This window comes from Mauremys reevesii, linkage group 2 (assembly GCF_016161935.1).
Source record: "Mauremys reevesii isolate NIE-2019 linkage group 2, ASM1616193v1, whole genome shotgun sequence".
Taxonomy (NCBI): Eukaryota; Metazoa; Chordata; order Testudines; family Geoemydidae; genus Mauremys; species Mauremys reevesii.
Genome location: NC_052624.1, coordinates 232,303,819 through 232,317,803, shown reverse-complemented (window position 1 = coordinate 232,317,803; position 13,985 = coordinate 232,303,819). Strand labels below are relative to the sequence as shown.

The window sequence follows — 13,985 nt, the reverse complement described above, 5'->3', positions numbered from 1 at the left end:
TTTGTCACTGATTGCAGTGCTTGCACAGTATAACTATTTTCCCACTTCTGTTTGTTTATTAACTATTCCATTTTATACACTATTTACTTAATTGCATTGCTGGGCATTTTTCAAGTGATCCTCACCTCACTAAAATGTAGCATTTTGTGTGTCAAGTATTTGTCTGTGTCTGATTTAGGTGCAAGTCCTGCAAAGACTTACACTTATGACTAACTTCATGCCCATGAGAAGTCCCATTGGACTCTCTGAAGTCAGTAGTACTACTCTTGGTGCACAAAGTTCAGCACTAGTGTAAGGATCATGGCCTTGAGGTGTAAGCAGAGAGAGGCCCAACCAGAACTGACTGCAATCAAGAAGTATATCCTAATAGTCCAAACTTTGTGGCGATTTGGATATGGCTATCAATCCAGTCTTGTCTGAACCTAGGAATTGAATCTGATTGAGATGTATGGTTTGGATTAGAAGTTCAGATTGGTCTCTAATTGTAAGATCCTTGGAATGGGGACCATGGATAAAATCTTCAAAAGCACTTAAGGGTATGTCTACACTACCTGCCGATTGGCAGGCAGCGATCGATCCAGCAGGAGTCAATTTATTGAGTCTAGTCTAGATGCAATAAATCAATCACCGAGCACTCTCCCGTCAACTCCTGTACTCCAGCTCCACGAGAGGCACAGGTGGAGTCGACGGGGGAAGATCTGGCCACTACTACTACATTTTGAAGTTATCCTTAAACTCATAATATCACAAAAATGTAGCAGTGGTAAATAGGAAGTAGGCTTTAGTGAGATATTTACCAGACATTTGAACACTGAACAACAAAGTTCTCTGGGTTAGCTTTCAGACATGCAGTTGCATACTGTGTGTGCTCGTTAGATTAGGGATAAAAACAACCAAGAAAATTACTGAGCATCCTCCAATTACCCAAATTCAAACAGCTGTAAGAGCAAAAATTAATAGAATGGTTCTTATGCTGCTGAACTGAAGTATGGTAGCATGCTGAGGAAATTCAGTGTGTTATCTCATTCCAAACAGGATGTTCTTGCTGCATAGGAAGAGTGGACAGAGCAGTAATGTCAACTGGGTTAGAAGATGAGGGAGCCCATCAAACAGGGCTCAGGGGCAGCACATTCAGAAGAAGGCCACCTGGCTTCTAGGCAGGAGATCATAGGGCATTTCCTGTTAGTGTTTATTCCGGGTAGCTTACAGAATGCATGCCGCACCTCTGCATATCACCTTGGCTTACAAATAGAGAGTTCCCATCGCTTCCATCTGCAGCTTCTGGAAGAGAGGGCATGGGAGCTTCATCACTCTCGTGCCTATATTTCCATTCCTCTTTCCTAGCTGCTGGGAGCAGGAAGGCTTTACTCTCTTACTTGCACCCATCTGTTGGGAAAAGCCTTTCTTCCGCCTTGCTGCTGTGTAAAAGGAGACATCTCATTCTTCCTCCAACGTGCTGGAAGGAAGGAAGACACTTACCACTCTTGCCACAGCTGTTTTCTGTCCTCCTTACCCCGCCATAACATGCTTCTCCAGTGCTGCTTCCTCCAGCAGCCTGTCCAAAGCACTCAAGAAGCAGAATGAAGTGAAGGGTGAGAGACATTTCTTCAAGGAGGTCTAACCAAACACCAAGTTTGAAGAAAGTTGAATTTTAGCCATTTTTTAGTTGTTGTGATCCAATGGTCATTTGGTTGGGGAGGGTGGTAAACTGAAAAAAAAATTTCCCTTCTCAGAGAATGATTAAAAAAAAAAAAAAGGTAGATTTTCCTCAGAGTTTCCTTTTTAAAAAAACCTTACCCTTTCAGCTGAGACAAGCTTGCAAAGCTTCAGCCTGAAAAAGGTGATTGGGAAAAGTTGAGAACATATGAAAATGAGAGGTTATAACAGAAACCTGGATGTAACTTTCATTGTAGCTTTAGTTGTTAATTATTATAATAGCACATATATTCAAAGTTTCCATGGAAAGGGGAGAAGTCCTAAAGAATTATTTCTTGAGGAAAGTCTGGCTGATGCTGATCATGTGGAATGGAACCAAATCTAGAACATAAAACCAAATGATACTGTTCTCGACTCCAATCCTTCAACTGCAGAAACATTTGTAGCTATTATTGGCCTGGAAACTAGACCCTTTGCAAATGTTCCAGTACTGGAACAATACAAAAGTCTCTTAGCCAGTTTGAGTGCAAAAGCATAAACAATACATAAAGGAAAGGAGGTTGTGGAAATTATAAAACCCAGGCTTCCTGGCATCATTAATGTAAAATGCATTGGAAGACTGTTAGCAAACAGCTTTCAAAAATCTATTTTGAAAAAGGTCTTGCTTCCAGAGCGGTCAAGCCATAATTAGGATAAAATTATTTTTTCAAAACCTTTTCAAGGCTATCTAAAGTGACCCAATCTAGATAAGTTTTGAAAGAAGGCTGTTAAAGCACATTGTATTTCATCCATACCAGGGGCAAAAAAATATTTAAGGCTCCAATCCTACATCATGTAGGTAGACTGCTGTGCCTGCAAGGAGCCCCATTGAAATCTGTGGAGACCTGTACAAACACATCAGTCCACCTGACTGCTATCAGTTGTGGGATTAGGGCCTAACTGAGAACACCACTTTATCACAGAGATGCTGTGAGCCACTGATTCAAATTCATACTAAGTGTTCCTCAAACATGTCAGACATTAATATTAATGATGAACAGTGGCAGAGGGCCAGTGGAGGTTACTGATGTTTTTATTTTCTCACATATATATAAAATAAACTTCTTTGATACCAATGAGGTATGCTCATAGTAAGTCTATGTAACCATATGTTGTGATTTTTATTTTTTGTATTACCATAGTGCCTATGAGCTCCAGTCAAGGATCAGGAACCACAAAGAGCTTACAATCTAAGTATAAGATTAGAGACAACAGATGGATGCAGACAGACTGACCGGGGAGTACAAGGAAACAATAAGACAGTGTTGGTCAGCATGGTAGACTGTGGTTTCAGCACACCAGACACGTAGTTGTTGTCAAGTGTTTTGTAGGCATTACAGCAAAAGAGTGTTTGAGGAGGGTTTAGAAGGTGGCTAATGACGGAGCTTGTTTAACAAGTGGGTGATGAAGGCTGGCATGGGCAGGACAGAGATGAGAGTCAATGTCTTGATAATGAATGAGACATGATCGGTAGAGTGGGGATAGGCCATGAAGGGTCTTGAAAGTGAAAAGAAGCAGCTTATGTTTGATGCAGTAGAGAAGGTGGTCTCAAAGGGAGGGATTCAGGAGGGGTGGCATGGTTAAAGCAGTGGGAAGAGCTTGGGGAGGAAGATTAGGAGCTCTCTTTTAGCTGGGTAAGCTTGAGCTGATGGCTAAACATCCACTAGGATATGTGAGGGAGACAGGCAGAGATTTTATTTTGAACAGAAGGAGACAGGACTGGAGTAAAGAGGTAAATCTGTGCGAGGGTAATTGAATTTGTGTTTTTGGATGAGATTGCTCAGAGATAAGCTGTAGCAGGAGAGGATAGAGCAGTGGAACCCCCCACAGAAAATTGGATGAGGAGGATCCTCTGAAGGACATATTGAAGGAGCAATGAGGAAGAGAACCAGGAGAGTGCAAGATTTCAAGAAGAGCATGGTTGACTGACTAAGGCAGCTGACATGTCAAGGAGGATGAGGCTGGAGTACTGGTTCTGAGCTTTGGCTTGGAAGAGGTCATTAGAGACTTGTATTCTTATTATGGTTTCCCCGCCACATATACTCCTTCCATGCCTCCCTCCTTTGTGCTACATTTTCTTGATGCATCTTGTCTTGAATTTGGCTGCAATTCTGGAGCTTACTGTTGATGGGCAGGTACAAATATCCACCTTGTGGTATCAGAGCCTTAGATTGTAAGCTCTTTGGATCAGCTTGTGATACTCTTGCCACAGTGATATTTACTAGAACATTACTCTAATAGTCCCATTGGTTTCAGTGGAACTATTTATAGAATGAATAAGATATTGCTTATCACGAATAAGGGTGTTAGAGTCTGGCCGTTTGGAGCAGGGGGATGCATCTTCCTGCATGTTTAAACACCATGCTCCACAGGGCTAACACAACAATAATATTAATAACAGCCCTTAATCCAAAAACTACCTCTAAAGTCTTAACCACATGCTTCCATTATCTCATAAAAGTCCCATCTCTTCCCTGATAACTTAAATCCGATAGAATCACTTGACAGAGTCATTATCCCAAGCTGCCTAGCACCTATCAGCCTTCATCTCTTCCTGATAGTTTGTCACTGATCTTTAATTTCTAACCACGTGTAGGTTTGCTAATATGAACTCTGCAGTTTCACTAGGTGCCAAGCCAAAGTCTTTATGTTCCCCACATCCAAATGTCTGCAGTACCTTTCTGCTACCCTGCCCACCACTATCTCTCACCCTCAGAAGGAAGAAAGCCCAGTATTTAAAAGCATTTAATGCCTTGGTGTTTCTGTCGTCAGAAAACACCCAATGGAGTCTTCTTGTTTCCAGTTCAGTGAGGAGGGAGGACAGGTGGAGAGGAACTGTGCAAATTAGTTCAGGACTGGTGCATTCAATAAAATATTTTTGCGTTCATTGGTATCTTGAAAAGGGTAACTGAAATCCTCCTCCAAATGCCTGCATGTAACTTTGTGCATGAAGAAATGTAAATTACAGTCTCATAACCAACAAATTTGTGTGGGAAAAAAAGTTGTAAAGCTGTCATGATCTCTCCAAATATTGTAGTCAGTACTAAACAAGCCAGGCTCTGCTCCCTGCCAAGTTCTTTTAGAGTAAATCCTAATGCGACTTGGGAAGTTAGATACAAACCTTGCACTGGAGTGAAGCCAAAACTTAGAAATTCTTGAAGTCTCAGCTAGCAGAAATATGAAAAAGTGTGATGCTGAGTCTTTAGTATAGTGGGGTTTAGTTTTAACCCTCATATCATAACTTAGACTCTCAAACCAAAACCTTTATCAAGAAAAGTAGCAAGAAATGCAGGGGAGGAAGAAATGAGAGTAAAACCTGCCATTAAAATCCATGTTCCTCATTGCAGACAGGAGGCTAGACTTCCAGACAGTGAATTTTAGCTCACAATTAGAAGTCTGGTCGTTTTAAAAATTGGGAGTACAAAGAAACAGCATTATTTTTAGAAGTGAAATGTATGTGCCTTCTGTGAATGAAAATAATGGGGTGGGGTTTTTTGTATGTACAATGTTGCATACCAAAATTACTCCACAATAGAATGGATAGTGTGACAAAGCTCTGTCCTTGTCTCCGTGGGTCCCATGTTTCCTGGTGGATTTTGCTAGCCTCAGAGGCTCACTGTGATCCTCCATGTAACCTCTCTCTCTCTAGAGGCAAGGGTCACAGCTTACTGAGCCATTTTCATCATAAGCCAGCAAAGGAAGGGAGGAGAAGCAACCCTTCCTTGCACAATCTGTTGTCTCCCAATCTGAGTGATTAATTGGGAGGGCAAAGCGGGGAGCCCAGGCCTGCCCTCCACTCCGGGCTTCAGCACAGGGACCCTAATAGTATCAGCTTCAGTAGCTAACTTTTTAGAAACAAGACACATACAATTCCCTGGGCCACTTTCCCACAGCAGCCCCCACTTCCTCAAGATCCACTTCACCCTTACCTCAGGGCTTCCTTCCTTGTGCCTGATATGGTTTGTACTGCTCAGTCTCTCCAATAGCACAGCTTCCTCTTTCAGCTCCTGACACGCATGCCCACCTATCTACCTGGGAGGCTTTTAACTAGTTTCAGCCAGCCCCTGATTGGCTTCAGGTGTCCCAATCAATGTAGCTGTCCTCCCTGCCTTCTGGAAAGATCTTAATTGGCCCCAGGTGTCTTAACTGACCTGGAGCAGCTGCCATTTGCTTATCCTGGTAACAGGGATTTGTTTAGCCTGTGGCTAATATATCTCTCCCATTACTTTACTATGCCATCTGGCCTTGCCCCGTTATAATAGCTTATCACCAGATTTTCAGCAAATTCTGGGAGCTGTTTTTCTGCTTGCAATTTCACACTGATCAACTCCCTTGCTCATCAAGATAGTAACCTCCAATAAACGCTTTCACTTGCACAACATAGACAGCTTATACATTTCCATCTTCACTTAAACAGTCTTCATAACCAAGAAGAGAATTAGGAGCAGGTGAATACATATTTCCATTGATGCTGAAGCCAAAATGTTATTTAAAATACGAATAAGTTTCTTTCTCCAAACCTGCCTTAATTCCTCAGTTATTAGAAACAGTTACATCAGTCACATGTTCCTCCACAAACTTTCTAAAGCAAACCCTTTTCCTGCATACTTCATTAGCAAGGCACAAACCCCTCATTTTTCCCAGTACATATGAAGAAAACAGAAGAACACAGGGCTTTTTTAATACAAATTTGGCAGCATTTTCATATTTACTTTGACTGTTTGAAATATAAATTGAATTTGGCGCTTCTCTCCAAGAATATATTAGTTGTTTTCTGAATAATTATTTGTTAGTGAATCAGAGGCAGCTAAGACTTTTGTATTAGAACTGTGTCAGGTATGACTTACGTTGCTCTATAGTGTTTTATAATGTTTCATGTCTGAGTAATTCATGTGTTTGTTTTTTTCAGGTTGGTTGGTTGTAGTGTTTTGTAGGTGATACTTTTATTGTACAAAGTTAAAAATTTTAAATATATTTTCTTCACAGATAAATATATCCCTCCGTAACTCGATTTGTAGGAAATGAATGCCGGCTCTCTTGTTCAGGCACAGAGTTGTCCTTGCAGTCACGAATTGCAACGATTGAAAACATTGTTGCTTGTTTTACATGTGAAACTTAGGCATGCCATTCTGACACCTTAATTCCCAGCACATATTATCTAGTAATAGAGGGAAGATAAATTAAGTTACTGTGCACATCTTGCTGCATTGTGATCCATGCAACTACAGTGGCTGAAGCCCTACTTTCCTCTCAGATGGAACTGAGCATCACAGTGACTACAAGGACGAGACAGGGAAGGTCAATGGCTAGGCCTTTCTCACTTGACTGAGCACAATGGATGTATGCATGAGCCTTTAAAATCACAGCCACCACTGAGAACAAGAGACTTATGTTTGGAGGGTATATAACTATATGAGGCACAAGCCTTTTTGACTACGATCAAGTGCAGAATTAGTTTAATAAATATCTGATGTGTCCGCTTTGGGGGAATTATGTCCTGATCTAATCAGTTTTTTCCATCTTTACCTACTGCAGTTCACTATGTACAAAAGTTTTTATATACAGCAACGTAAGTGTCCACTCCACTATAACCAGCAATATAAAAACCTGTTCTGGTAACCTATGATGAGGGTGACCAGATAGCATATGTGAAAAATTGGGATGGGGGTGGGGGTAATAGGCGCCTATATAAGAAAAAGCCCTGAATATCAGGACTGTCCTTATAAAATCAGGACATCTGGTCACCCTACCTACCTTAACCTGTTTGTTAAGCTATCTATTTATGGTGCAGCAAGTATTTATTTCTTCGTCAGAAACCTAGTACGGTGTGTTTTAATAAAGATTTAAGCCTATAATACAGATGGTATGCTGGCTCTACAAGCAGGGAGCATGTTATGAATATCCCAAGATTTAGTGCTGAACTGTCAGTCTTTTAGCTACTGAGTATCTTTACTCTTCCATGCAGTAGCTACAATGGAAACTTTGCCCACTGCTGTGAAGTGGACACAGCGATTAATGAACCTGAGGCATACTAATCAAACATATGTTTTCTTGACACAATGATTGTGTTATATATCACATATGAATGTACAGGCCTTTATCTTTCCTTAATGATCTAGCAAGGGGTCTTTCTTAAATGTGGGTGTTTTTCATGCTCTCCTTAGATTTGTTCCACAGGGGGTGACCATTAGAAACATCTGACAGGCATGCAGTTAGCCAGCTCCCTGCTGAGATTAGTAAAATACTATATTTAGTAATCCCACTACATCAAGGAACTCAAGCGTTGCAGGAAACAGTTTGATTCAATGCTTTTTTGTGATTTTTCTTTTTATTTTTATGTTTTATTTTTTCATCTGGGACTGAGAAAAATATTTTCATCTGGGTCTTGCTTTTTGCATTTATACTCCATCATTTTGTAATTGTTTTTCATGTTTTGGGTCTTTTTACCCTCCTTATTTTGTTTGCACTGTATGCCTCCTCCACTCTGCTCTCTGTCAAATTGTAAGGTAGCTACTAAGTCCAGTGAGCAATGTTTTAACTTGATATTTCATGTGCCATTCCCTATCAGAGTCTAACAATGTTAATTCTAACATTGGGGCAAAAGGTGTGTGTATGTGTGCGGGGGAGTTAAGGAGAATTAAAAGATTCACACCTTATTTGCTAGACTAATACATGGTAGAAACTCTTGTGTCTGAGCTTGGGTCACAAATGATTTGAATTCATCAGTGTATATATGTAAACCAGATTTATTATTGTGTAGCTTCCCAACACTATTTGTCATTGGAACAGAAGTGAACCAAAGTATGAGCACCATTTTTTTTAAAAGCTGTCTCTTAGTGCTTAAAATAGCAAATCCAATTACTAAGAGTATACAGTTAACATAAATAAAATAGTAAGGAGAAATGTGGCAAAAATAAACGATTCAACAAAAAGTTAAATGGAAGGAAAATATGTTGTAAGACTGTCATATGAATCAAAATTCCTTACCATTCTCTCTGTTCACCAACAGAAATCTGGAGTAACCTGTCTGAAATCATCAGAGTTACAATGATGTAAATTTAGAATAGTAGAGGGCAGAATTTGGCACTCTGAATTTAAGGACAGATTTTAAAGAAATGCCATCTTTTGTTCTAACAGAATGGCCCTGGTGGCCTGTCAATCCTAAAGATTTGTGCATTGCTGAACATAATGGCATTTTATTAGCCAGTTTATTTCTCTCTAGCATTCTGAGGCTCCTGCTGGTACTTTGAATCAGTGTATTTTTTGGTTTGAAACATGAACTCCAGTGTCACACATGACTTTTTTTTTTTTGTAGTTCACATTATTTTTTACGCTAATAAATGTTCAAGAACGAAAGTGTTTGGCCAGACAGAATTTGTGCTTCAAACTGTGAACAGCTAAGCTGTAGTGTGTGAAAGTCTCTTTGCGGAGCTTTTTTTTTTTTCCCATTCAGTGTCTGGTTATCATAAAGCTACATTATTTTCAAACAGCAGTTTAGTGCATTATAGTTAGTCAGAACCATTGACAACTAGTATAACGGGTATCTTCTTCTGAATAATTGTGACAAATAGCAGCAGAGGCCCTGTTCTTGCAAACAAACATACTTAACTTTAAGCCCATGAGTAGTCCAATGAAGGCAATGAGACTTACTCATGTGCTTGAAGTTAAGCACATACACATTTGTGCAGAATCAGAGCCATGGTTAGTAGGTGTAATATATCTGTAATGGCATTTTGGATCTTTGTTGTAAACTGAGTTGTTGAAAGGTGTGAAGTAAATCCTGTAATGTTATTTGACAAATACTGTCACTACTGTATGTGTAACTGGTGAATGGCATAGCAGTAAAACTAGATTCAAGAATCAAGGGACGTGTTTTTATACTCAATATACAAAGTAACAGAAGGCTAAATTTTACAGTAGTGCTATGTTAGTGGTAATCCTATAACGACGCTATACACTCTGATGTATTTTTATACAGCCTCACTTGGATTTTCCATTATTAAACTAGTCTGCAAATTTTTGGCTATATCATCTTGCATTCAGTTGTAACATGGTAAACATAAATATTTTGAAACACATAACATCCCATCAAAGTAGAATATACAATTAAACTCTTTTCTAGTAACAGAGTAGTAAAAACAAAGGCCAAATTTTGGCCCAGTTATTAACTGGCTTCAGAGTTGACACACACAAATGCTACAAAAGCAATATTAATATGCATCCATATTCTGGCCAGGATGGCCCTGCACACAGCACACACAGTCAAACCATATAGATTATTCCAGTGAGGAGCACAAATCTGTGCAGGGTGGTGCGTAGCTGCCACTGTCACAATAAAGAGCATACAAGCATGAATATGTGACTACACCCTGATGTGTGCTTCTGAGAAGGAGGTAGCCAGGATATAGCCCATGATTTGAATCTGGTGTCTGGGATGTTTCCTAGTGCATTCAGTAGCATGTTTCTTGCAGAGAAACATACACACAGCCCAAATCTGCTCAGGATTCTGAAATTTTTGCTCAGAAATTTATAACTATTAGCATCATTATGTATCACAGACACTCCTTTACCAGATTCATGATACTTCTACTTACAGAGGCAGCTGTTGTTATTTATAAAACAAAAAATCTAAACAAATTACTTCAAATTTTACTAAATTGAATTTTGTAGCTGCTTACTCCTAAAAGTGGCTGGAGTTCATATATGAGCTTCTCTTTATTTCAAACACTAAAGCTTAAAACGAGGCGGTGAACCTGGACAGTATTTGCTGTTCATAATCTTTTTATTTTTACTTCCTAAATATAAGGAGAATGAACATGGTCAGTGGATTAAAAAAGGGAACTGAAGCCTGCTTGTATTTCATGCACTGCCACTCACTCCTTGAATGAATATGGGCCAGTCACTTAACCTCTCTGCACAAATAGTACTTGCCTGCCTGACAAGTATGGTAAAGATGAACGTTAGTAAAGCAGTCTGGGGCCCTTGAGTTATAGGCACTTAGGAACTTCAAATCCAAAGTATTATTGTAGTTATTAATCTTAGTAATTACAATGTAAACACTCTCAGAGCACTTGGCCAGCCTCCAACTGCCACTCCCCAATCTCAGATTCTGAGGCTGCTGCTAAGAATACTGGGTCAGCCTTCAACTAGTGTCCCCCATTACTACCAGGTCTTGTGGTTTGGATATTTCTGTTGTTTGTTTTAGAAATGCCTCATCCACCTCATCCTTCGGATTTGGTGGCCTGTAGCAGACTCCAACCACAACATTACCCCTTTTTTTCCCCCACTTTTATCTTCACCCACAGATTTTCAACTGCTCTGCTTCTCACTTCCTTCTGGACTGCAGAACAACTATATACATTGATGTACAATGCAAGACCTCCCTTTTCCTCCTGCCTATCCTTCCTGAATAAGCTATTCCCCTTTATACCAATATTCCAGTCATGAGATTTATCCCACAGAGTCTCTGTGATGCCAATTAAGTCATAATTTAGATTGCGTACTAAGACATCCAGTTTTTCCTGTTTATATCCTATATTTGTTTATAAGCATCTGAGATGTTGAGCAGAGTATCCCATTGTATTCCCTCTTGTTGCTCCTATGAACCTATTGTAATTTTCCATTCTCACCCTCCTTCCCACCGCACACTCCCTCAAACTTCCAGCCCTCTTTCAAGGTCACTTTTTTTTATTTACCTAAGCTTTAGTCACCTGTCCCCTTTGAACCTAGTTTAAAGCCCTAGTCATTAGGTTGGCAAGTTGGTTCATGAAGATGCTCTTCCGTCTTGCTCAGGTGAACTCCAGTAGTCTTCCTTCCCAGAACAGCATCCCATGGTCAAGGAAGCCCAACCCACCTTGCCAGTGCCATCTGTGCAGCTATGCATTCCTCTCCAGGATATGTGTGTCCTTGCCTGTGCCCTTACTCTCAACCAACAAGAACATCACTTGTGCCCCAAACTCCTTTACTCTCGCTCCCAGAGCCTTGTAGTCACTGCTGATCTGCCCAGAGTCCTACCTTGCAGTATCATTAGTGTCCACATGGATTAGCAGATGGATGATCCTCATCCTTTCCATAATGTCTTGCATGTGGGCTCTGGGCAGGCAACACACTTCCTGGGATGCCAGATCAGGTTAGCAGTTGGATGCCTCCGCCCCCCTCAGAAAGGAGTCCCCAACCACCACCACCCTTTGTCTCTCCCTCTTGGGGGTGGTAGCTGTGAGCTTTCCAGGCTTGGAGACAGGTGGTTCCCTGTCATCGGCCACTGGGATCTGGTCCTCTCTTCCAGCTGCCAGTATTGCATACCAGTTCTTGGTTCAGATGGGCCTGGGTGGGGATGGAGCAGTGTCTGCTGCCCGGGGTGGTCAGCAGCCACTCTCCTCACAAAGCAGCCAGTTCTTCCTTCCTTCCCTGGTACCCCTGTAGTCATGTATAGTCAGCTACCTTCCTCCATCCTGGATGTCTCCATCTGCATTCTGTCAATGAAGTGCTTGTGTTCCCAGATGCTATGCAGGTGAGCCACTTCAGCCCAGGAGAACAACAAAGCCAGTAACACAATTGTTTTCCAACTGCCGCATAGATCTCTGTGACAAATACTGTGTTTTGCAGACTGTATGACAGGCCAGAGAAATCTGTCTGAAGAACTATGTTCTGTTTCCTTCCGACTCCCCAGCACCCATCAGTTCCTAGCTCAGGGAAATGGAAGATTGATGAAGAAAACATTGAATCTGGTTAAACTGAGAGTGCCTTGTGTTAGCAAGAGGTGTTTTGAAGACTGCGCGTGGCTGAGAAACTTCTAAATAATGGTCTGACCCATTGGACTAGACCAGCGTGCATCACGAAGCTCATTCAGCAGTGCTTAGCTCAGAAAGGGAGATAATTAAAACGCTGAGTTTATCACATTTCTTGTTCTAGTAGCTAGTTACATTTGTGCAGTTATTTCTATGATCAATTAATTTGTTCATATACACTCATTAAAAAAAGTTCCTTGCTCCAGACCTCCCTGTGCACTGTACGATATGTATCTGCTCCACTGTGTGTGTGTGATTACAATAGCACTTACTGATTAAAATCAGTTTTGGCTTATTTGGGGCCTAATCCTGGTGCCTGCTCTGTGGCATGCTGGAGATGCAGAATCATCCCGAGGCTTCCCTGGCCCACTCTCCCTACACCATATATTCAGCAGTATTTGGATTTGCAACTAGATACTATGGTTATGGGTTCCTGATACGTTCTTGTAATAACAGTAGTCCTGATAGTTAGAGAACTTCAGTTAATGTTTGTAAGCCCAATTTCATACCTTCATAACTCTTTCGATCAATCAGAGTTGAGCCATTGTATATGTGAAGGGGCCTCTTGTGGTTTCTCAGTAAGTAGTATGGCTTTTCTGGCAGACAGCCATAAGCAATTTAGTAGGCACATGTTGTGGAGGTGGATGGGGGGAGGGGGAAGAGGGATGATCCAGATAGCTGTAACAAGAGGTTGAGTGAAATCTATTTTTATGCCTAGCACAAGGAAAAATTCACATTATAGATCTCAGAGCCCATTTGGCCACACATATGCAACAGTCAGCATGATCAATAAGGTTAACTCTGCAACATGCTGATGGCATCATTATCCTCTCACTTAAACCAGTTTTGCATTGGTATAACTCCTCAGTTCAACTACTCACAGTTTATCCGGTAAGAGAGAAGAATCAGGCACAAGGCATACAGTTACCCAGTGCACAATCCAGTGTTATATATCAATCAATTCCACAGACACTTGGGATCATTTAATATGGCTCCTAGTTGTCCACAGAATAATAATATTCAAATTTCTAACCTAAATGTAAAGATGACGCTTTATCACATAACCTTTCCCCAATAGCCGTACAGCTGTAAATAGGTACGAGCCTAAAATGTCTGTCTCCAGTAGGGCTAATCTCCCTTTCCATTTCTGACAGGGGTCAGGTAACCAATGTAAATTACCACCATAAACTAAATTCCACCCCTCTTGTAGAACAAAGTGCTTTATCTGCCTGTCAAGAAACCAGGAGCTACAAAGCAGATTGTAATATTTCATCAGTTCAGCATGAGTGGCAAACCCTGTTCCTACTAATAAAACATTGGAGATGCTTGACTTCATTTTGCCTCAAGACAGAAGACGGTTCTCTTTCTGTAGAAGGTTTAAGAGCTGTTTTAAGGTGACCAAAAGGCAAAGGGGAAAATCCAGTAGGACCAATATCTTCCTGTATATTCCATTCAAGAATCTGATTAGTGTGTGCTTTTTGATACCAATAGAAATTGATAAGA

The 13,985-nt window shown here is 40.8% G+C and overlaps 1 protein-coding gene and 1 long non-coding RNA gene across 14 annotated transcripts in view; one reads left to right on the top strand and one right to left on the bottom strand.

Moving 5' to 3' along the window:
* STAU2 (staufen double-stranded RNA binding protein 2) overlaps window positions 1–13,985 on the top strand; it is a 213,937-nt gene that overhangs the window by 108,184 nt on the left and 91,768 nt on the right. The window lies entirely within an intron of this gene.
* LOC120397791 lies at window positions 605–5,706 on the bottom strand. The gene is made up of 3 exons (XR_005594009.1): window positions 5,625–5,706; window positions 1,798–1,831; window positions 605–1,708 (listed from the first exon to the last, which is right to left on the bottom strand). It is a non-coding gene; the product is annotated as an uncharacterized LOC120397791 (long non-coding RNA).